The sequence below is a fragment of the Akebia trifoliata genome, chromosome 12 (assembly GCF_017979445.1).
Source record: "Akebia trifoliata isolate Shusen 1 chromosome 12, ASM1797944v1, whole genome shotgun sequence".
In the NCBI taxonomy this organism is placed as follows: Eukaryota; Viridiplantae; Streptophyta; class Magnoliopsida; order Ranunculales; family Lardizabalaceae; genus Akebia; species Akebia trifoliata.
Window position 1 is genome coordinate 5,538,165 of NC_141386.1, and position 25,314 is coordinate 5,563,478.

At 34.4% G+C, this 25,314-nt stretch overlaps 1 long non-coding RNA gene across 1 annotated transcript; it reads right to left on the bottom strand.

The window, feature by feature from the left end:
* Positions 1–5,440: 5,440 nt before the first annotated feature.
* On the bottom strand, positions 5,441–9,339 carry LOC147388769 (uncharacterized). The gene is made up of 4 exons (XR_015171033.1): positions 9,099–9,339; positions 7,777–7,972; positions 6,364–6,727; positions 5,441–6,278 (listed from the first exon to the last, which is right to left on the bottom strand). It is a non-coding gene; the product is annotated as an uncharacterized LOC147388769 (long non-coding RNA).
* Positions 9,340–25,314: the final 15,975 nt, after the last annotated feature.

The window sequence follows — 25,314 nt, forward strand, 5'->3', positions numbered from 1 at the left end:
AACGGGACCCATATATATATCCCGTTCAATGGCTAACTTTTTGGCAAAACATTTTTCAAAACATGAGTTAGAAGTTTTGGAATGGCCTGATTTTTGGTGAGGATGATCTCTACAGTGAGGAGATCATCATCACAAAAAATCAGCCCATTCCAAAACTTCTAACCCCATTAATGATAGTTTACAAAAAATGGACGGTCCACAATTTTTCAACTTGTAAACATGGGTTAGAAGTTTTGGAATGGGCTGATTTTTGGGGAGGATGATCTCTACGGTGAGGAGATCATCCTCACCAAAAATCAGCCCATTCCAAAACTTCTAACTCATGTTTTGCCAAAAAGTTAGCCATTGAACACTACCCATATATATATATATATATATATATGGGAGCGGTTCGGCAGCCCTAAAGTTTGTCAAATTTGGTGCCAAACATTTTAGAGATCATCCTCACAAAAAATCAACTCATTTTGAAACTTCTAATCCTAGTTTACAAGTTGAAGAATCGTGGACCATCCAATTTTTGTAAATCACTTTTGATGGGGTTAGAAGTTTTGGAATAGACTGATTTTTGGTGAGGATGATCTCCTCATCATAAAGATCATCCTCAGGAGATCATCCTCATAAAAAATCAGCTCATTCCAAAGTTTCTAACTCATATTTTGAAAAATGTTTGGCACCAAACTTGGCAAATTTTAGGGCTGCTGAACTGTCCCCTATATATATATATATATATTTTCAATGGCTAACTTTTTGGCAAAACATTTTTCAAAACATGAGTTAGAAGTTTTGGAATGGGCTGATTTTTGGTGAGGATGATCTCTACAGTGAGGAAGTCATCATCACCAAAAATCAGTCCATTCCAAAACTTCTAACCCCATCAAAAATAGTTTACAAAAAATGGACGGTCCACGATTTTTCAACTTGTAAACATGGGTTAGAAGTTTTGGAATGGGCTGATTTTTGGTGAGGATGATCTCCTCACCGTAGAGATCATCCTCACCTAAAATCAGCCCATTCCAAAACTTCTAACTCATGTTTTGAAAAATGTTTTGTCAAAAAGTTAGCCATTGAACGCTACATATATATATAAGGAAGCATTCGGAAGCCTTAAAGAGAGTCAAACATTATGCTAAGCCTTTTTCAATATACGAGTTCAAAGTTTCACAATGGGTTGATTTTTTTGTAAGGGTGATCTCTATGGTGAGGAGATCACCCTCACAAAAAAAATGGCCCAATCCGAAACTTCTAACTTCAATTTACACATTGAAGAATCGTTGATTGTCTAATTTTTGTAAACTACTTTTGATATATAAGATTAGAAATTTCGGAATGGACTGATTTTTGGTGGGGATGATCTCTTAACCATAGATATCATCTTCATAATAAATTAGCCCATTCCAAAATTTCTAGCCCATATATTGAAAAATGTTTGGCTCCCTTTAGGGCCTCTGAACACTCTCCATATATATATATATATAGGGTACTATTTGATAGCCGAAGTTTGTCCTATAGCGTTCGACAACCAACCAAAGAGTTGTTTTTTGCTCACATACTCATCAGTGCTTGCCATGTCAAGCATTTAAGGGTAGATTTGTAACTAACTAGGGTAATTTTGTATTAGGAATGCCATTCAATACACGTGGTAACATGTGATTGGTGGATCCCAGGATTTTGACAGCAATTTTTTTTTTCCGAAACCATCCTCACAAAAAATCAGTCCAATCTAAAAATTCTAATCCCATCAAAAGTATTTTACAAGTTAACAGTAAAAAGTTGACGGTCCACAATTCTAAACCACTTTTGATGGGGTTAGAAGTTTCAGATTAGGTTGATTTTTTATGATGATGATTTCTTCCAAAATTTCTTATCCTTTTAGAACAAAGGCATTGGCTGCTGAATGGTCGATTTTTTATCAAAAATTTGTAAATCCCTTTTGATGGACTTAGAAATTTCAGATTTAGCTGATTTTTGGTGAAGATGATCTCCTCACCATAGAGATCATCCTCACAAAAAATCAGCTTAATCCGAAACTTGTAAGCCACATAGCATAAACGTGTTGGCTCCCTAATGTTGGCTGCCGAACGCCACCATATATATATATACATACATATTGCAAAAGATTTTACAATAGTGTCTAGATTTGAGTAGAGTTTCCTGTTCAAAACATTATACTTTACCCTTTATTTTCTTTGACTGGGCAAACACAAAGAGAGAGAGAGAGAGAGAGTTAAATCTGTAATATCATCATGCATGGTGAAGTGAAAACATGATTGGCATGCATGCAATGTTCTGGTGTATATTAATCATGCATGCATGGGTATCTTGAAGTATGAGACCTCAATTAATTTCTCAAATAATGTTTAATCACAAGCTTTACTATCTAAAATTATTGACTAATGATTTTTGAACTCAACTTGACAGCTAGACTAAAAAATTCACTGATGTGTCATGCGTAAAGAACTTTAGATTCTTTCGCTTGGGATACACAATTGTACCACAAAATACACAACTACAGATGACAGGTCGGTTGTGTATCCCAAGGGACAGAATCTACGATTCTCTGCCTATGCCATGTTGATGAGTTTTGAGCCCCCTATCAGGTTGAGTTCAAAAATCAGCACTCAAAATTATTTTTCAACGAATTGAAAAAGATATCTATAGACACCCCAATTTGAACGGGCTTCTACTCGAAAGGATCCAAAAATATCGACTTTTCAAATAAAATCACCTACCCACACCCTTCTCTTTAAACCCATCCTCACACCTTTTTTCCCCAATTAATTCATCTAAATACTCCATCTCTAGACCTTTTGGACACATGTCACCACATCCTTCACCCTCCCAAAACCTAACCATCTAATCCCTCACACAACCCATTCTCTTAACTAAACACCACACATACTTACCTCCCCTTCCACAAATACCTTCATCTTAACCCTAAATTTCACACCCCTCACCTTCAAACCTCATGTCATTTTCATTTTTCTACCTTTTTACCCCATCCTTACCTTAAAAGTAATCCTCAATACCTATAAATACCATTCTTCACCTTTCAAAATAAACATACTATCAAATCCCAAAAGACTAAAAATTCTCAACTCCTCTTTACCAGCTCTCTTCCTTTCTTACTACATCCTATTTTCTAAAAAGAATTCACATAACACTACTACGGACTCAAGAAGAAAAAAAAAAGAGAAGAAGAAGAAGAAGGAAGGAAAGAAGAAGTTAAGACCTTAAGGTGGGTTAGAGAAAACATAGCTCCCCCCTTTCTCTCCCCTCTTCGTCTTCCTCTTTTACCCTCCTCCCACTTCTTTAATTTTTCTTTTTAGAAAGCTTCTAAAACGTAGTGCGCACTTTCCCCTACCTCCGATAGATCGAACTTCTGTTTGATTGAAAGTGTAAGAGTTGTAACCACCTGAAAAAAAAAACCATTTTAAACCTTTAGACACCCTTTGCACACATCTCACTCAACTCATTTTGAGACAATCAGTCATTGGGTCCTTTTCAACATATGAGAATGGGCCCATAAGCCATTAGTCAATAATTTTAAAAAATTATGTTCCTAAGGTAAGATTTTAATGAGGATCATCTCTTTTAATGAGATGATTCTTATAATCCGAGCCGATAAAAAATCCCTTGTTTTTAAGGGTAGAAGTTATCGATCATTCGACCCTTTTTATTTATTTCTTTATTTCATAAAAAATGACTACGTTGTTAAGGTTACCACCAATTGGTGGAGAGCAAGGGGTGATTAACACCTTTCCCTCTCTCTAATCGAATCGCTCACCTAGATCTTAGGTTGATCGGTATCTTATCTGTACGAGAGTCACTAAATGTCAAAACAATGATATTTTCGAAAAATATACTCCAGGTGACCATTCACACCTTTTTTCAAAAAGAAATGGTGGCAACTCCAAACCTTTTGTAGAGGTGATCTTCGAAAATCGAAAATCACGCATCTACAATATCTAATAAAAATTGTAATCATTGAGGGTAGGATATGAGCTTCTTACATCTGAGAACGAATATAAATAGAGATACCGTTGTTAATACTAGGGGTGCAAGTTGATTCGGTTTGAGGTCAAATTGGAATCGAACCAACATAAGTCGGTTCCACTAAATAAGAACCAGAGCTGAACCAAATTCCGTTGGAATGAAACCAACCCAAACTGAACTAAAGTCAGTTTGGTTCGGTTTGGTTCTACGAATTGCCAATAATCTATAAATTGTAAGTAACATTGTTTAATGAAAAAACAAACATATAATAAAAATAAAATTTCATACAATAATCACTAATCTATCCATAAAAAGTCATTAGTTTATCCACAAAAATATTAATCTATATTCTAGCTCCTAAAATAATTCATAATAATAATTATTTACATATATATAGATGTAGGGGTTCAGTTCTATACAAGCTTGATCCTATAACCAAACCAAATTGATCAGTTCTCCATTTTCATAACTTGGAACCGAACCACAATTTGTTCCAAACCGAATCAATCCACCCCAAAGCTATCGATTTGTCTTGGTTCAAGGTTTGAACCAGATCGAGTTTCACCCCTAGTTAATACTTCAAAAATTCCTATCTCAAAAGGACTTGCCCCAATTACGAATATGATTTAAATTATTTATTTAGGATATTGAAATTAACTGATTAGATTTAAGGAGTAACTTATAAATCAATCACTAATCCAATTTGACTATATTTATGTAATAGACTAACCCCCCACCCCCCACCAATGATAGGGCATAAAATGGGTTGGATTTTATCCGAAATTTGCATTTAGAGGGTTTGGGTGCTTGGATTAGATCCGAATAAAAAATTGGTTGAATATTGTTTGATGGTTGTATGCAGTCCATCCATATATCAAAACCAATTATACATTGCTTTGAAAATAAAATTATCATAATGATAAACTAGAATAGTAAAGCAAAGCAATTGACAAACAAGTATAGAAGAAAACATGTTGAACTATCTATAATTATCCGACCTGAATCAAGAAATTTGGTTGGGTTGTATCAGGATTATGATTAAGTGAAATCAAAATGATTTGGATATTGTTTATTTAGTAGGATCCGAGTCGGATTGGGATCCAGATAAAGAAATTTGGATCTAAATATGGATATACTCAGATCCGAGCGGAATCTGACCCATTTAACACACTATCCAAGTGAAACTAATGCCTTGGAAATCTTTATTGACACTTTCATCTAACCCATGCATTTGACATTGTAGAGGCATTAAACCTCGTTTAGGAGAGAAATGCCCATGGAAGTTTTTAAATGGAGCGTATCAGGTTGATTTATAAATGAAAAGTAGATTATATTTCAAAAAAAAAAAAATAATATCGTAAATTATGATACCATTCTGTTGGTAAAACTGATCAAAATAATGGAAATCATCATTAGTATTTAAAAATTGATAAGAAAAACACTAAAAAGTAGAAGAGATTTTATATTTATCAGTGTTGTACATTGATTTGATCGTGTGGAAAAATGGCCCTTCCTCAGATTTTTCAACAAGCATTTTAAGAAGAAAAACGTTAAGCCTCAAATTTTGAGAGCAAGCTTATCACACTGCAAGTGTTCACTTCATCATGTCAGACACACAAAACATTGAAGAGTGTAAGAGGTGACTAACAATAATATGTATATCCTTCTTGGTCATAATGGCTCCCACGGAATTTGTTACTCGAAAAGGCCAGACGCGAGGCCAATTCAATGTCTACCAATGGGTTGAGTCATCCACACTTTGACTTGGGCCAATAGATTGGGAGGACCTTGTGACCTTGTGCCCTTGCTGTTACCACCTTTTCCCTTGAGTCCATGTCTGTTAGACCATTCTCCAGTGCTTGGACCAGGTTCTTTAAGTAATTCCAAGTCACATTGTTGTTTCGACCATATGAAACATGTATTGATCCATGGAGTCAGCCAGAAATCTGTTGACACACATCTCAGTTCCACATGATCTGCTTCATGATCTAAGCCAACCCCATCTTCAACTTGAGAATTCATATATTTACTCTTACCCAAACTACCTTTTTTTAACCTTACTTTGAGCAGCCACTTGACATTTAAAATCAGGATGTAGATCACTTCCATTGAATATATCTTGTGAGGATTAGAAGAAACAGTTTCAGTCCCAACACAAGTAATTTCTACATCTCTCATTCTAATCATGAAAGGAGAGTCCACATCTTTAACCTGACGTGCCGCACTTTTCTTCTTTAGACCAACCCCAGTGAATACGTCCCATGCTGCTTTAGATTTAAAGATATCTGCAGAAATTAAGAGATAGAGTCACAACTTCAGTTTCTTTAATGATGATGATGATGATTACTGGGAGATTGGACAAATTTATACCATTCAGATTAATGGTAGAATCTGTGTCGGCTTTTCTTCCTTCAAAAGATTCAACTTTAGTGGTCTGTTGAACTCTGAAAATAAACTTTAATGCATCTTTATTAGATGACATGACAACATTACCATGTGAACAAATAATCTGCTTTTGAATCAATTATTGGAGCAATTAACAATCTATCCAACTTTTGTTGCTCCAAAAATAGTTTCATTCCTTTTCAGGAAATTTTTGCAATCCCATCTTAACTCAGCAACATGTAATGGAGGAAGCACATCTGCTCGTTCCTCTGAACCCTTACAGCTATCAATTGTGGGGAATGGCCAACAAAATTTGCTATCTTTTATGTGAATCCCAGCAATACATCCTCTGCACAGAAATAAATCATCAGGAAAGCTAATAGTCACATCCAGCAATCTGTGTCCTACCGGAAAAAAAATGACTTTTGCCTTCCTTGGTTGGAGTTATGGCGTGCAATGGGTTAGTCTTGTTCCCTCTTTGAACATAGTTAACTTCACTTGATTAAATAATGCAAAATTTTCCATTTAGCTGATTGGATAAAGAATAGCAAAACTGAATCATGTTCCAAATCCCAATTCATCTCTTCTCCCAATTTTTATATCAACATAATAGTTTATAGACTTGCAGTTTACAAAAAGAAGATGCTGAATAAAGGCAACATAAATTTTGGATCCCCACTCTCAGCATGAAAAATGTGACTAAAAAAAGTGACATAAAGAAACTAAAAACAAATCCAAAATCATTATTCATGAACAAAGGAGTAAACATTTGTTTTTTGGTAAGTTAAAATAATACCAAGTTGTTGGTTGTCTTTCACCATTAAACCAAACGCCTAGCTTGCATTAAGTAACAACCAAATCAGCCAAGAAAGATTGCGTTACATCAGATTGAAGCCTTTTCATTATCTACATGCAATTTTCTATATTTATTCCTAAAGTAATGAGAAAAAGCATGGATTTAATTAGAGTATTAGACAGAATGGAATGGAGGAATTAACAAGAATTGTTCAACAGATCCAACATAGGGGTATAAGGATTTGATGATCATGATGATGTATATATCAAATGGTTGAGGTACCACCTTGGTCAGGAATTAACAAGAATTTTCTATATTTATTCCTAAAGAAATGACAAAAAGCATGGATTTACTTAGAGTATTTGACAGAATTGAATGGAGAAATTAACAAGAATTGTTCAACAGATCCAAAATAGTGGGATAAGGCTTTGATGATCATGATGATGTATTTATCAAATGGTTGAAGGTACCACCTTAGTCAGGTGTTAATCTGTGTGTGGCAGTACCACAAGCCTGGGATCAAAACAACACCTTTACGCTTAAATCTATTAAAAATAAATTATTATATAATAACCAGATAAATAAGTTTATGCGAGGCTCACCAAATTGATAAGTCCCACATTTTGCCAACCCCTGATCATCGCTAGCACTCACAAACTCCATAGATCACAATTCAATGAGAGGCCACTAGATATGAAAGCAGAAGTTAACTCAATTCCATGACCTTTATCCTCCCCAATAACAATTTTCTCCCACTAGCCAATATAATAATCCTGCATCCCAAAGAGGTAGCACTTCCTGCACAAAAGCATCAAAGGTTAGTGAAGACCATGATTAATGTGTCCCACCATATCAACTACGTGTTTAAAAGCACAGAGAATTTCTAAAGTAAATCATGAGATCACGATGCAAGTCTGAAACAAACACATATAGGGTTAATTTACAAAAAAGGGAAAATAGAATTTCCCATTTGGAAATTAGATATTTATTCTCATGATTTATAATAGAATCAATCATTTAGCGAGCAAAAGTTCAAAAATAGCAAGTTAGATCATAAAATAATGACAAGTTGAAGTATAAATATATCCATGAATTAGGGATAATGGAGAATACTCTCACACTAGTTCCCCATGAAAATACAATGAGATACTTCCTTTTCCTTGTTCTCGCGATAATGTATAATACAATCAACCATAAACTGAACTCTTTCCTTCTAATAGAAAAATTATTATATAAGATGCGCACAATATAATCAAGTAATCAACCCAATAGCCTAAACTCACTTTCCCATAATTGCAAGTTATATCATTAAATATCATAATTAAAAATAACAATAATACAAACAACAAATCCACCATTATAGCTGATCCCTCACTTCAATACAATTTACATAATCAAATAACACAATTAGGATGAAAAATAAACACATGTTAGGATCTATTAGTAAATGATATAAGTTTTAACAAACAAAAAAGAGAGGATATTTTCACTTCTCCTCTTTATCTATGTATAATATAATCAGAAAACTAGCTAAAAGCAAGCTTCTTTCAATTCCAAATTCCGCCAAAAAAAAAAAAAAAATACGTGACATAGCCTGAAAGTGGAACTTATTGGGGTTTACGAGAAAATGATCACATAACTTTGATATAGTAAACCCTAATTATAATTCAAACCAACACGCGGAATGATATTTTTGTCCTTCTAAAAACCTATTAGAATCTCTTTAGTTTACCATGAAAAAAATGAAATTTAGAGCAAATATATATCCAATGTCATATATAAACTATACATAAATTCCATTCAACCAAACATTGGACAAAGGAGAAAAAGTTAAGACAAATATCAATCGAAGCTAAATGTTATATATCTTAATTGATTAATCAGATGATCAGATAGAATTAAAGAGAAAAAATTTATAAAATACCTGATCTTAGTTGAAACTAAAGAGAAATGATCCCAGAGCTAATCGACTTGGAAACACAGCAGCATCTCTAGAAAATATGTCTCAGAAGAGAGATTTTTCAAAGGAGAAGATGAAGAGATGAATTATAAGAGAAGATCCATAGAAGGTTGAGCGAAATTCGAGTGCGAAATCGAGTAAAACCCTAATTTTTTTCTAAGGTTCGAGGGTTCTCGAGGAGAGAGAGAGAGAGAGAATTGTTTTGGTCCGCACTCCGCAGCGAAGGAGGGTTAAAAAACCGTCATGACAGGTCATGCTTAGTGCAGATCCTGTACTCCATGAAGTAGCTTAGCTACATAACTCCAAATATCGCTTTGGAAAAACAGTCATGACTGGTCATGCTTAGGGCAAATCCTGTACTCCATGAAGTAGCTTAGCTACATAACTGCAAATATCGCTTTCGAAAAACGGTCATGACAGGTCATGCTTGGTGCAGATCCTGTCATGACAGGTCATGCTTAGTGCACATACTGTACTCCATGAAGTAGGTTAGCTACATAACTCCAAATATCGCTTTCGAAAACCGGTCATGACATGTCATGTTAGTGTAGATCCTGTACTCCATGAAGTAGCTTTGCTACATAACTCTAAAAATCGCTTTGGAAAAACGGTCATGACAGGTCATGCTTAGTAAAGATACTGTACTCCATGAAATAGTTTAGCTACATAACTCCAAATATCGATTTGGAGAAACGGCCATGACAGGTCATGCTTGGTGTAAATCCTGTACCCCTTGAAGTAGCTTAGCTACATAACTCCAAATATCGCTTTTGAAAAACAGTCATGACAGGTCATGCTTAGTGCAGATCCTGAGAGTAGATTTGTTATACATATATATCGCTTATTAATTAATAAAAACACTATTATGTGTATAAGTTTGTGATAATTTGTAACTCTGCTCATATGTACATAAGCCTTAGAAAGGATATTATAAATTGTCGAAAATTTGAAATATTGATCTTCATGATTCATGTTGAAGCATCAAGATCAATGATGTATAACAAGACCGATCTCTACAATTTGAATGTTGATATCAAAAATTCATGTTCAAACGTCGAGATTGATGATTTACAATTCTTGATCTTGATGATTGCAATTAAAGGTCGATCTAAATAATTTGAGTTGTCAATCTCCACAATTTGAGTCCTCCATCTCACCAGTTGAAAGTGAGGTCAACGTTAAGAAAAAAAAAGGTTTGCTGAATGGACCCTCTAAATGGATGTTCAAGTTATGGCAGAAATGTGGTTTTGTCGTACATGGTGACTAGGGTTGTCAATGGGTCGATTTGATTCAGTTCCTAAGAAAATTAGAACTACAACCACTATATTTTTCAAGTTCCGATTATAAAATAAGTAGAACTGGAACCATAAAAAATCTTTAATACACATCGGTTTCGATTATGAAGAATTGAATGAGAAAAAAATATTTTAAAATCATTATAAAAAAAATTCCCTCCAAGAAATAACATATTTTCTTCAAAGTATCATCTTAATAATAATTTATTCCACTAAAAATATGATTAATGAATTTTATTTTTCAAAAATTAAAATGCATCTTCTTTACAAGTAATGAACCTTAAGAAGAGATGATCATTTTAAGCTCCAATATTTAGTTTATGTGAAAAATTGAAGAACTTTGTATAACATATGTTTATTTTAAAATATAAGAAAATCTTAAATCATGTATAATGTAAAAATAAATCCGTTCCAGTACTCGTGGGTACCCATCGGATAGAACCTAGTGGTTCCAATTCTTATCGCTTTGGTTTCATATTAGACTTGGCTCCAATTAAAAGGGAACCGGAACTACGATTTTTGATTTCGATTTGGTTCTAAGTAAATGGGTAAGCATTGGTGACACATTTCCCCATCAAAACTAAAGGTCCAATCTCCTTTCGGTAGTAGGTATGTTAGAATTGGAACCCATTTTCACTTTTAAAGCTGTGAGCTACAATTGGCAATAGATTGGATTGGTACCAAATTAGTACCACTTTAATACTGATCTGAATTTTTTTAAACATGCACCCGATCCGATCCAATCAGATTAATAAATGTGCCCTGACTACTTGACAATGGTATTCTAGAAAGACGGCTCTTTTCACGGACCCAAAGTGGTACAAATGGATGTTTAGAACCTTTGAGACCAATTATCACCTGATTGGAAGTAAACCAAGGTTAACCATTGACTCTAAAGGTTTGACTCTAAACCACATGATTAAAGTTTTGATATAGAATAGCCCAAGTTCGGTGGGAAATATCGAATCCAAATGCACTATAAGTCTATGGTGACCAAAAAAGTGAGAAAGGTTAGACGCGGGTTTACCCCTGATTGGGATTGAACATTTGATCAGACAAATTAATTTGATCTTGAGATCGAATCTACCTATATAAAGTGGTCTGGATCTTTAAAAGTAAAACCAATTGATCCATTTGATTTCATCCTTAATCCGAAACTGATCCGAATATGCCCAAATATATGCCTTATTTTCAAATTATCAATGTTCAAAAAAATTCAAAAATATTAAATCATATAAAATTAAAAAAAATCTATTTTCAACTACAAATATAAAGGAAAACCAAAAAGACTAATTTTTTAATCTATATGTATTTATATGAAATTAAGAATAATAAAAAATATTAAAATATGTTCGGAGTGGATTTTTTCTGAACGGATTGGGGTACATCCGAATTTGATCCAAAATTGTATCAGATCTAAGATTTCAATCCGAAAATCCAATTTTGTATGTTTTTTTTTCGGATTGGATTGATTTAGATATCAGTAATATTTCGAATTATTGCTAGATCTACTATGAGATGTGACTACATGAGTAGTACACTGAGCTTCACAACACAACACCGAGGGAAAGTGATATCCCAACAAGTTTGAGATCAACAAATGATAACTAATTAAACATGCATGAATGGTATCATTATTATGGATTGGTGGGGGCGGAGCCAAGAGTTTTTTTGTAATGGGCGCAAACTATAGTTAATGGTACACTTGAAGAGCTTGAAGATGAATGGTTTTGGGGAGACGTTCAGAGGATTTTTGTTGGAAGTTGAAGAAAAGGATATTTAGGTCATCTCCAATTAATCTATGAGAGAAGGTCGAGACAAGAGGCAATTTCGTCTTTAAAAAAAAATGAAGGGGGAATTGGACAGAGGTGAGGGGGTGGGGCAAATAAGCCATTTAATTAGTTGAAAATAAGGGGTGTCTCAAAGTTTTGTGGGGCCAAGAGCCCCCACTACCTTCGTACTAGCTCTGCCCCTGTGGGTTGGGATCCATTGACTCATGAATAATGGCTTATGAGAAAACACATGGTCCTGACCATGTAAACACATAAACCGACAACCGAGATTTATGTGTCTCAACTATTGGATTTTGTGTTTAAACGAAAAAACCTATATTTGACGGCCCAAAGCTGTTGAATTTCACAAACTTTGATGGACCAAAGCATCAAAATTTTAACTGTCAACTTTTTTGTCGATGGACCGAAACTGTTAAATTAATGAAGAATGAGAGAAATTTGATGGCTTTAAGCCATTGAATTGGGGATCATAAAAAATTTCAATGGCCATAGGCTGTCAAAATTAGCTTTCTACTATTTGTGGGCTTCGACTAGTTGAATTTTCTTGTCAAAACTTTCAATTTTCAAATAGTGCTCCTTTGGTCTCCGACGCTTTTGCTAGTTGCTACCTCAACTCTTTGTCGTCCCTTCTCAATGCTTGAATCTCCTCAGCTTGTCTATCTTATACTTGTTGTAACTCTGTTCTCTTCTGTGTAAGGAGGGTCTCTATAATTTGTAGAGGCTCTTGGTTGTCTTGCATAGCCTAGGTTCCCGCCACTACTCTCTAATCACCATTCCTAGTGTTCACCATGTTTTGGTTTGTTTTCTATAAATGATGCCGATTATTTATGTGAAATCCTTGAGATGTGCAATTCTTTTTCTGACTTGCTTCTCCACATTCCCTCTTTGATGTGGATCCCTATACCACAGAGCCTCGACGCTCAAGTTAGGAATACTCAACTTAATTAAAGAGGTTTTTCTTAGAGAGAAGATTGTGTACCTTTTGATTGTGGGAGCATGCTTTATATAGATTTGAGGATTGGTCACCCTCTTTTTAGATGTTTCTTGATCTGTTCTTATCCCAGTTTAGGAATCCGATCTTGCCTTGATTTTCTCCTTCCTTCTCGGTTCACATTCTATTATGATGTATGATGTTTCTAATCAAGTATCCGAATCCTTAAAATTAGGGGATTCTATATGATCCAAATTGAAGCTCCGAACTCCTTCTGAATCCCATTTAGGCTCGGTGAGGTTTTAACCCCAACCTTTATTCCATTACAGGACTCACTAATTTTCCCCTCCACAATTATCATTATGTTGGCAAATGTACACACATGCATTTGATAGATGAGTATTCTCCACATCTTCCGCACAAACTTTTCCGCTTCATCATCAAAGATGGATTGAAGCAGGTCCATGTTCTCATTTTTTCATGCTGTCACATTCAACAAGGAAACATATAAATCAATGTTTTAGAAAACATCTGTCACACCAGCAAAACCATACAAACAACTTAGGGTATGTTTGATTGCACATGAAAAATAGGGTGGAAAATCAATTTTTATGGAAAATGACATTTTTAAAGTGTTTGATTGCATATGGAAATGGAAATTCATTTTTCACCCTAATCAAAAAGTCCACCAAAACATGGATTTCACTTTCCCACCCATATGGGTGGAAAGTGAAATCTACTCATATTTTTTCCATCCAAATTCTTCTCCACTCATATCTTCTTCTTCCCTATTACCACCACCACCATTACACTAACCTCATCGTCGCTGTCGTGGCCATCGCCATCGTCGCCATCGCTGTCACCGTCGCCGTTGTCGTTTCTGTCTCCGTCATCACCGTCTCTGGCCACCTTATCTCTCTTTCTCTCTCTCTCTCATTCTTCTTCTTCTTCTCCTTCTTCTCCATCCCTTACCTCATCCGCCAACACCACCACCAAGTTCTCCCCCTATCTTTCTCATCATCTTCTTCCTCACTTACCTCCGTTGTCGTCACCATCACCACCATGTTCTCACTTCTTCTTCCTTACTCGCCTCTACTGCCACAATCGCTAAAATCATTGTAGACACCCCATTTTTGCACTCGCCTGATTAATCAACTCGTCAACCCGATTGCAACGGTTCCCAATGATGGATGATTATTCGAATGCTTTATTTTGTTACTAGATATGTTTCAGAAATCCGGATGAGGTATCTCAAACTGATAAAATTGTAGAAACCACGCTACGCTAGGAAAATATGACCCTAGAAACATATAAATCATCATCTTACAGATAAAAAGAAGGTTTACGATAAAAATCACTAAAAAATGATCAAATTACCAAAATACCCCTAATCTTAAAACATCCTTAGAGCCTACGTTATGCTTAGGAAAACCCATTCAAATACATAAAATAACAAATCGAAACCAAATAAATCATTTCGCCAATGTTCACAAAATTTGACAAAATTATGAAAATGCCCCTCATAAAGTTCACGACCATTTCCACAAAAAATTTCATAAATGCCACAAACCAATATTCCTATTGAACTCCTTACGAAAAACCGATTCTAAAACATCTTGAAACATTAAAAAATGACTTAAAACGTAAAAAATCCTCTCCGAGGGTAAAACGATAATTTTAATAATTAAAATTTTTGATATAATAAATAAAACATTAAATAATGTAAAGTGAAACATTAATAAAATTAATTTAAAATTTTAAATAAAAAAAATCGATTAATTAGGCTCTCAGGCAAAATTGTTGATGGTTGCTAAGATATTTATTCAAGGACCCCTCCATTTGGAGGTCCAAAGAATTAAAAATATAATAGAGGGGAGTCCTTAAAGAAATTAAAGTCAATCAAGTGAGACTAAAGTCAATCAAGTGAGACTAAAGTCAAAATCTTAAAGTCAATCAAGTAAGACTAAAGTCAAAATCTTAAAGTCAATTAAGTAAGACTAGAAGTCAAAATCTTAAAGTCAATCAAATAAGACTAAAAGTCAAAATCCTAATAGAGTTCTAATTAAATAATAATTCTATTTAAAACAATCCTAATTAAATAATAACTCTATTTAATAGAATTCTAACTAAAATATAACTCTACCTAAAACAATTCTAACTAAAATATAACTCTACCTAAAATAATTCTAATTAAAATATAACTCTAACTAAAAGAATTATAATTAAACACTAATTCTATCTAAATAAACACTTAAATTTTTTTATAAATATGGGTCCCTACAACCTATTTTCGTATCAAATAAAAAAGCCTAAGAGAAGTAGGTCAAAAAGCTTCTCTAACCTCCCATAAACCCTAATTTTGAAGTCCTAACTCCTTACCTCAAACCGGATGTTTTGGATATTCTTGTATTTATCGATCGATATTTATTTAATATCCATATTGTGATAGTTTGATCAGGCCCATTTGTTTGAAAAAGGCCCCGGGCACACCCCACCCTGTTTTGCACACACCACATGCACGTTTACTGTTTTGCATGCTTACATGTCCTAATCTAGCCAACGTGGTACTAGTGCATGGCCCGGTCTCTTCGGAGATACGACGTCATTCATAAAAACCACAACTCTAGTCACGTACCTTAGGGTATATTAAACTGGGGCATCAGTACCGTCTGATCAGGTGACTCTAAAAGGTATATCGATGCACCCAGGCTGGAGTGACCTGAGCCTTTGACCTATTGTAAGCTGCACAGTCACATGTCCCGATTGCCAACGTAGTACTAGTACGTGGTCGGTCCCCCTTGTGGGATGCTAAACCATTTATGAAAGCTACAACCCTAGACTCGTACCTATACGGTATATCAAGATAATCTAAGTTCACCAATTGCACTTCTTGGTCAAAATCAATGCCTAAGCAAGATCCTGCCCCACTGTACCCTACTATACGAGGGGGATAGACTACGTCTATTCTAGACGAGAGGTATTTAAGAGGGCCTTTGCTCAGCATCGTGCGCCACCTCTCAACTGGGGATTAAATTGACTATTTTTGACTTCAGAGATGTGGGTTGGAGTATTAGATTATCACCTATACAGTATATCAAACCAAGTTACCACGTATTGAGAGGTATATATGTGTACTTGGGCAAGGGTGGCCAGATAAATTACATTGCACGTACTAAACCTAGAGTTTAGAAGTCTTCCTATAGGTCACGACCTGAACTGACTATGGGTGTTCCTGGGTTGCTCTATTTAATCCAACCAACAGGTAAGTGGGTGGACTGATCCAAACCGTTCAAACTAAATCCACTATATCGGCCCGACCCAATTGGTGAAATGTACCGATCAATTTGAACCAATTAAACCAGTTGGCCCAATTGACAAATGGATCAAACTGATTAATACCAAATCAATTGGACCAATTGATTTTAATTTTAAAGATCCAGACCACTTTATATAGGTAGATTCGATCTCAAGATCAAATTAATTTATCTGATCAAATGTTTAATCCCAATCAGGGGTAGACCCGCGTTTAACCTTTCTCACTTTCTTGGTCACCATAGACTTATAGTGCATTTGGATTCGATATTTCCCACCGGACTTGGGCTATTCTATATCAAAACTTTAATCATGTGGTTAAGAGTCAAACCTTTAGAGTCAATGGTTAACCTTGGTTTACTTCCAATCAGGTGATAATTGGTCCCAAACGTTCTAAACATTCATTTGTACCACTTTGGGTCCGTGAAAAGAGTCGTCTTTCCAGAGTACCATTGCCAAGTAGTCAGTCTTTACCACGAGAAGAAGCGAGGACCATGGATGAAGCTGCACTCTGTCAGATTTTAGAATCTTTTCAAGTACAAATTATTACTTCTGTCCAAACACAGATCGAATCCTTGAAAATTGAAAAGGAAAAAGATAAAGCTATAGAACCTCAAGATGTGTTTGATCTCGTTGAAAACCAAGAAGATGATCAGTTACACGTTGACCCTATCCTAGCTCATCGAATAACTCAGGTTGAAACTGCTTTGAAGAACATCAAAGAACCTGATGATCTTACTCTTGGATTATGGGCAATGACGTTATTTCCCATGGTCCGTCTACTAGAGAAGTTCACAGGACCAGACAGGGAAAAGTTTGATGGGATTGGATGTCCTAGGACTCACTTGAATGTATATGTCGGCAACATGCAATCTCAGGGTTTGAGTGAAGAACAGATGGCACAACTTTTTCAAAGAACCCTTACAGGTCTTGCCCTACGTTGGCTAATGTCATTGGATTCATCTCGGGTAAGAACATGGCATGAATTGATGAAGGAGTTTATTGGTCGGTATTCATTCAACACGGATATTGAACTCACAAGAAGAGATTTAGAAACTACTAAATAGAAACCTGAGGAAACTTTCACTGAGTTCATTGCTCGATGGAGAGCTAAAGCCGCTCAATTGTGGGACCGACCTCAAGAGAAGGAACAAGTCAAGATAATCCTTAGCAATCTCACTCCAAATTATGCCAAGTACTTGATGCCTCAGTACCTTCCCACTTTTCAATCCCTCATTGAGGCTGAAAATCAAGTTGAGGATGCCTACTCTTCGGGACTTTTTGGTAGTCCATTTGAGTCAAAATCCAAATATTTCAAACCTAATGTCAATTCCTTACAAGTGGCCAACACCTCCTTCGTACTATCTCCTCAAGCTACTCAGCCTTCACAAGCCAAGCCTAGGAGACAATTTGCCAATCTTGAAATGTCCCTTAGTGCTGCTTATAAAAAATTGATGAAAAAGGGATTGCTGACACCTTTACAACCTAAGCCTTTGCCTAATCCTCTTCCTCCAAACATGGATAATGGACAATTTTGTGAATTCCATCAGATGCCTAGTCATGTTCTTGACAGGTGTATTACTCTCCGTCATGCTATCCAAGACTTGATTGAACAAGGAAATGTTACCATACTCACTCCTACCGTACCTAATATTAAGACTAACCCTTTGCTTACCTTTCAAAATCAACCCTCTCCTACTCTAAACCTAATATCTATATCCAAATCCGAATCAGTTGACCCAGTTTCTTTCATTCACCCAATTGATTTTAACAGTACGTTCACTATAGGCCAGAATGAACTCAATTACCCTAAGACAGTGGCAGAACTAAAGAACATAAAGATTATTGAAGCAACGGGTTATCCAACATATGACAGACTTGAATCGAAATATGAAGAGATAGTAAAAGCAGGCAAGTTTAAGTCATCCATCGAATATAACCGAAGTGGCATAGACCCTAGAATTGTGTCCCTCCATTCAGAATGATGTCGTTTTTTTTAAAGTCTTCTTAGTTTTTTTTTTATAGCTTCAGTTGCGTTAATCTTTGAGTTCAGTTAATCATTGTTAATTTTAGGCTTTAGTCAGGTATGTCAGTGTATGTTCTTTTTTATTCTAATAAATAAAGAAGCTTTTGATTATCCTGTGTGCAATAATGATGTGAACATAAAATCTAACATGAGAAATGACTTAAAGCTCACTAATCAAATTTGATAAATATTGGAATTAAAGAGTACACTCAAAAAGTGCAAATTAGTGATACATTATCTTCAGGAGAACATGAGAGAATAGTAAACTTACTTGAGAAATTCAACAATGTTTCTTGCATAGTCTCATAAGGATATATGGATGGATCGCATAAAAATATAGATCAAGACATAAAGTCAAGAGTGATTTTAAAGTCAAAGATTATTGGTCAAAAATGATATAGTTGAAAGCATAGACAAAGACGCTAAGACTTACAAGTGGATCTACCATATTTCTCACTCAAAAGAGGAGAATTTTCATTCATAAAATAATAAAAGATTTTCTTGAAGTTTTAAAAGAGTTGAATAGTCAGAAAACTTGATCATACTCGATTTCACAAAAGAAGACTGAAGAATATTCATTCTCAAAAGAAGACCGAAGAATATGCATTCTCAAAAGAAGACCTTACTCGGTAGAACAATCCAGATATCGAATTCTTGAAACTTTGACCAAGTCAAGTAGCATTCACCAAAGGAGGTCTTCTCTGATCGAACAATTATCCTATTTTATCAAAAAAGAAAAAAAATAACCTTCTTTAGCCCCTCGCAGCCTTTAAAAAAATAAAAGCAATAGCCTCTTCTTTTTAAACCATACCGACCAACCTTGAGAGGGAATTTTAGTATGAACTACGTTTTGACCTGATCCCAAAAGAAAAAGAAATATTTGGGGTACGTAGACAACCTGAGAAGTTACTTCAGGTCCGGTCACAAAAAAAAATGTATTCTCTTAAGAAAAATGTCATCTGAAGAAAATCCCCTATTCAAAGGTTCAAAAGAAAAGAATGCCAAACTAAGGGTATTAGAAAAAAGAATCAAAAGAATTGATAAAAAGAAAAGAATGTCAAACTAGGGGTATTTAGAAAAAAATCAAAATAATTGACAGAAAAGAGAGAATATCAAACTAGGGACATTTTGGGAAGTTGAGCCTTATATCTTTTCTTTCTAAACCATATCCTAAGCCCACCTATTAAGTCCTCCTGAATGCTAATTGACTCGGTTAAGGTGCAGGGAACCAAGAAGTTGTGGAGTTGGTTATTCAAGATCATAAAAAAAAAAAAACTCGCTAAGTCGAAAATCTGAAAAAGCGACTTAGGCAAAATTTAGGACATAACCATAAAAAAGAAAGCCTGCTAGGTTGAAAACTTGAAAAGACGACCTAGGCAAAAATCAAGGCATCATCAGAAAAAAAAAACAAAATCCACTAGATTGAAAATCTGAAGAAGCGATCTAGGCAAAAATTAGGGTACCATCAAATGGGAGGAAAGGTCCCATCAAGAAGAAAAATTCATAAGGAAGCTTGTGTAGAAACTAGAAAATACATAACCATTCAAGCCACAATATTCATTTTTCAGCCAAGAACTCACATCCGACGAAGATAATGTTGAAGTCGAAAAAATAAGAGGTTATCTTGAACATTGTAGGATCTTCAAAAGTATGTTTACTTGTTCAAGTGTTCGCTAATAGAAGATGTAGAATCATCAACCACTTTGAAGAGAAAGATCTTTTATTCTAATATTTATCAAAAATTTTTAAGTCCAGCTCAAGTATTTTTCAAAAGAAATTCAAAAGAAAATGATCAATCTCTTATTGCACATATGATAACCTTAAGAGTCTTAAATTTAAGGGAATGTCAGTTCTTCTATCTGTCATACATTAAAGTCCATATTTTTCAAGCGTAATCGATTCCATCAGTCTCGTAGTCAAGTTCCAATTAAAGCCAACCTTGAAACTAGGGGCATTTTTTGAAAGTCATTTAATTCTAAAGTTTTGTTCTTAATCACATGATAAAAAGAAAAATCCTATTTAAAAGTCCGATGAAGTCCAATGACAATTATGAATCAAAATGCATGATAAGCCAATAAAAACCCGATCTTTCAAACTTTGAGCTCGATTAATAGGATTGTTTAAATTCCTATAAATTTAACCCCGAGAAACGTGACTTAGTAAGTTCGAGTCTGAGAAACGAGACTCCAAATTTTTGAATCATAAAATGAATAGGTTTTTTGAAGTGCCTATAAACCTAAGTTCGAGTCTGAGAAACGAGACTCCAACTTTTTGAATCATAGAATGAGTAGACTTTTTGAAGTGCCTACAAACCTAAGTTCGAGTCTGAGAAATGAGACTCCAACTTTTTGAATCATAGAATGAGTAGACTTTTTGAAGTGCCTATAAACCTAAGTTCGAATCCGAGAAATGAGACTCCAACTTTTTGAATCATAAAATGAGTAGGCTTTTTGAAGTGCCTACAAACCTAAGTTCGAGTCCGAGAAACGAGACTCCAACTTTTTGAATTATAGAATGAGTAGGTTTTTTTGAAGTGCCTATAAACCTAAGTCCAAGTCCGAGAAATGAGACTCCAACTTTTTGAATCATAGAATGAGTAGGCTTTTTGAAGTACCTACAAATCTAAGTGCGAGTCCGAGAAACGAGACTCCAACTTTTTGAATCATAGAATGAGTAGGTTTTTTTGAAGTGCCTACAAACCTAGGTTCGAGTCCGAGAAGTGAGACTCCAATTTTAATAAGATTGTTTAAGTTCCTATAAACCTTAGCCAGAGTCCGAGAAATGAAACTCCAACTTTGTTTGAATCATATTGAATTAACAGGATTATTGAAGTTCTTTAGCCTGAGAATCAGTAGGTTCGAGTCCGATAAACGAGACTCAAACTTTTTCGAACTCTAAAAAAGAATTTCAAATAGGATTTAACGAAATTTCTACAATGTTATTACTCCAATTACCTCATTGTTCAACCTTGCCATTATTGCTTTCGTTACATAATCACATTTCAATTTCGAATCATTATTGTTAGTGAGAGAAGATCTCTAGGACCTGACATATTTTTACTCAGTAAGCATCACATCATTGCACACACGTGCACTTTTGTATTAGTCAGGGAGAATTTTCTAAAATTCGAGGATCTGACATCGTTAGTGAGAGTTCAAGCTTGAGGACCTGACAACCTTTAGTTCGAGGAGAGTTTTACCCTCAAGGATCCAAACGTCCTGACGAATTGCTAAATCAGGTTACAAAATGATCTGTTACTAGCTGTGGCATTCGGATATCGCACTATTTACCAAAATAGATTTGCTATCTAGTTTGCTTCAACCCTCTGCCAAAGAAGGACATCTGTAGACACCCAATTTTTGCACTCGCCTGATTAATCAACTCATCAACCCGATTGCAATGGTTCCCAATGATGGATGATTATTCCAATGCTTTATTTTGTTACTAGAAATGTTTCAAAAATCCGGATGATGTATCTCAAACTGACAAAATTGTAGAAACCACACTACGCTAGGAAAATATGATCCTAGAAACATAGAAATCATCATCTTGTAGACAAAAAGAAGCTTTATGATAAAAATCACTAAAAAATGATCAAATTACCAAAATACCCCTAACCTTAAAACATCCTTAGAGCCTACGTTATGCTTAGGAAAACCTATTCAAATACATAAAACAACAAATCGAAATCAAATAAATCATTTCGTTAATGTTCACAAAATTTGACAAAATTATGAAAATGCCCCTTATAAAGTTCATGACTATTTCCACAAAAAATTTCATAAATGACACAAACCAATTTTTCTATTGAACTCCTTATGAAAAATCGATTCCAAAACATCCTAGAACATTGAAAAACGACTTAAAACGTAAAAAGACCTCTCCAAGGGTAAAACGATAATTTTACAATTTTAATAATTAAAAATTCTGAAATTAATAAATAAAATATTAAATAATGTGAAACATTAATAAAATTAATTTAAAAATTTAAACAAAAAAAATTGATTAATTAGGCTCTTAGGCAAAATTGTTGATGGTTGCTAAGATATTTATTCAAGGATCCCTCCATTTGGGAGTCCAAAAAATTAAAGATATAATAGAGGGGGGTCCTTCAAGAAATTAAAGTCAATCAAGTGAGACTAAAGTCAAAATCTTAAAGTCAATCAAGTAAGACTAAAGTCAAAATCTTAAAGTCAATCAAATAAGACTAAAGTCAAAATCTTAAAATCAATCAAGTAAGACTAGAAGTCAAAATCTTGAAGTCAGTCAAATAAGACTAAAAGTCAAAACCCTAATAGAGTTCTAATTAAATAATAATTCTATTTAAAATAATCTTAATTAAATAATAAATCTATTTAATAGAATTCTAACTAAAATATAACTCTACCTAAAACAATTCTAACTAAAATATAACTCTACCTAAAATAATTCTAATTAAAATATAACTCTAACTAAAAGAATTATAATTAAACACTAATTCTATCTAAACAAACACTTAAAAAAATCTATAAATAGGGGTCCCTACAACTTATTTTCCCATTAAATAAAAAATCCTAAGAGAAGTAGGTCAAAAAGCTTCCCTAATCTCTCATAAACCCTAATTTTGAAGTCCCAACTCCTTACCTAACACTCATACTTCGATTTTAGCTTGAAAAACACTAGAAGCCTTTCAAAAACATCCCGAAATCCACAAATAAATTTGAAGAATCCAGATTTAAGGAAGAGATACCTCGTCTCGGAGATCAGAAATCAAATCCAGAGACAGAACGAAACGAGGAATACTGTACAAGGAGTTACTTTGTCAGATCTGAGGGAACGAAAATGTTATCTTCAGAAAAGTATAAATTTCTTAATTTTTTTTATTATTACTTAGGTCTTTTAGCGATGTAGTTTATTTGGGAATTAGTAGAGACCGGCGTTTGTCGAGCGTGGTTGGTGCCTAACACCTTCCAACCTCGTAATTTGATCCCTGAACTCAGTTATTTTTTTAGTAGACTAGTTGCTTGTTTATCCGTTTCGAGTCTATATTCGGTTCCTAGACCGTAATAATTAGGTGGCGACTCCCAAACCTCAAAGGTTAAAAGTGGATTCGCGTACCCCGCGGATCGAGGGCGCTTTCAATCGTCTCGACCGTTTTTCATTAAATAGTGATGAGGAGTCCGATTTGTAAATGGGAGACTTTTGAAAAATGGGAGTCGCCACCTAGTTTAGGTCTAGGAATTAAAAATAACTCCAAATGGATATGGGTCGGTCTACGGATTAGAGAGATAGGTAAGGGGTCAGATTACAGGTTTCGGAAGGTGTTAAGCATCGAACCCGCCCGATCAACATGATCGGTCTCTACTACAATCCAAAACTGATTTGTGGTCAACAGGAAGACTACGATAAAGACTATGGTCCAATTCTCATCATCAATTTACATCGGGTTGGCCAAACAAATCTTATGATTAAGATCTTCCAATTATTACATGATTTCTCTTGAATTTCGAACAAAAAAGGAACTTTGAAAAAGCCTTGAATTGCATCTCACATTCTAGAATTCACATAGCAATGTTTCAAAATTATCCAAAATAGAAAACTCCCGAAACATTCTCAAAAAAAAAAAAAAAAAAAAAAAAATCAAAAATACCAAAACTACTAAATTGGAAAATTGTGAAGTTTCTAAATTAGGAATTTGAATTTTCCCAATCTAGAATTTGAAAATTATATGATGAGTTACCAAATTGGAAGTTTAGTAAAATAAATTCTCCGAAATAGAAAGTTTAAAAAATGTGTAAATTTTCGAATTAGAAACCCCCTAAATTTTCATGAATGTGAACTTTTCAAATATGAATTTTCTAATGTAAACTTTGTTCACACCTTTTTCGAATAGTAAATTTGAGTAAGAAATTCTAGCAATTTATAACTTTCAAAGAAGGATTAGACCATGGAGTCTCAATGTAGAAAATCACGAATTCACAACAAATCACCGAATTGGAAGTATATATAATGCAAAAGAAACTCTACATTCATCCAATTTTTAAATCGACCAAACGGACATACGTATTTGATTCTCAATCTTTCTCAAAACCATTATCATTCAACGACATGCATATTTATCAAGTCAAGGGGTACATTAATCACGTGGAATAATTTTAAACTCATCACCAACTCATCCCAAATTCATTGTAAAAAAATCACATAGGGCCATCAGGCCTAGACACGAAGATCATGTCATCACAAACTCATAAAAAAGATGCAAAAAATAAATAAAAAAATACTCTCTTAATCCTATCAATATGCAAAGAGAAATAAAAAATATAAGACTATTCTCATAATCCTATTGAAATGCAAAAACAAATGAAAACATGGAAAAACACCTAAAAACATTCTTTTAATCCTATCAATATGTGAAGACAAAATAAATAAAATCTAGAGAAAATATCTAAAATAAACACCTTCTTAACCCTATTGATATGCAAAAAATAAAAATAAAAATATAGAATAATTCTTCCTAATCTTGTTGATATAAAAACATACAAAATGCATAGAAAAAATATCCCACAAACCTATCAATGCACTAAAATAAATGAAGCATAAAAAACTTGAAAAATTCTCCTAATCCTACCGACGTGCAAAGTAAAAAATATATATAATAATAATAGATAAAGAAATGGGTAAGACCAACTGAGTGAGGTTCTAAGCCCGTTGTTTATGGCTATTTTGATGAAGATTTCTGTGTATGATTGAGTGAGAATTGAGATATGAAGCACGGGTACTCGTTGGTGGGGAGGGCATCTCTAGCACAGGTGGATCAGAAGGTTTTTGAGGTTCAGAAATGTTG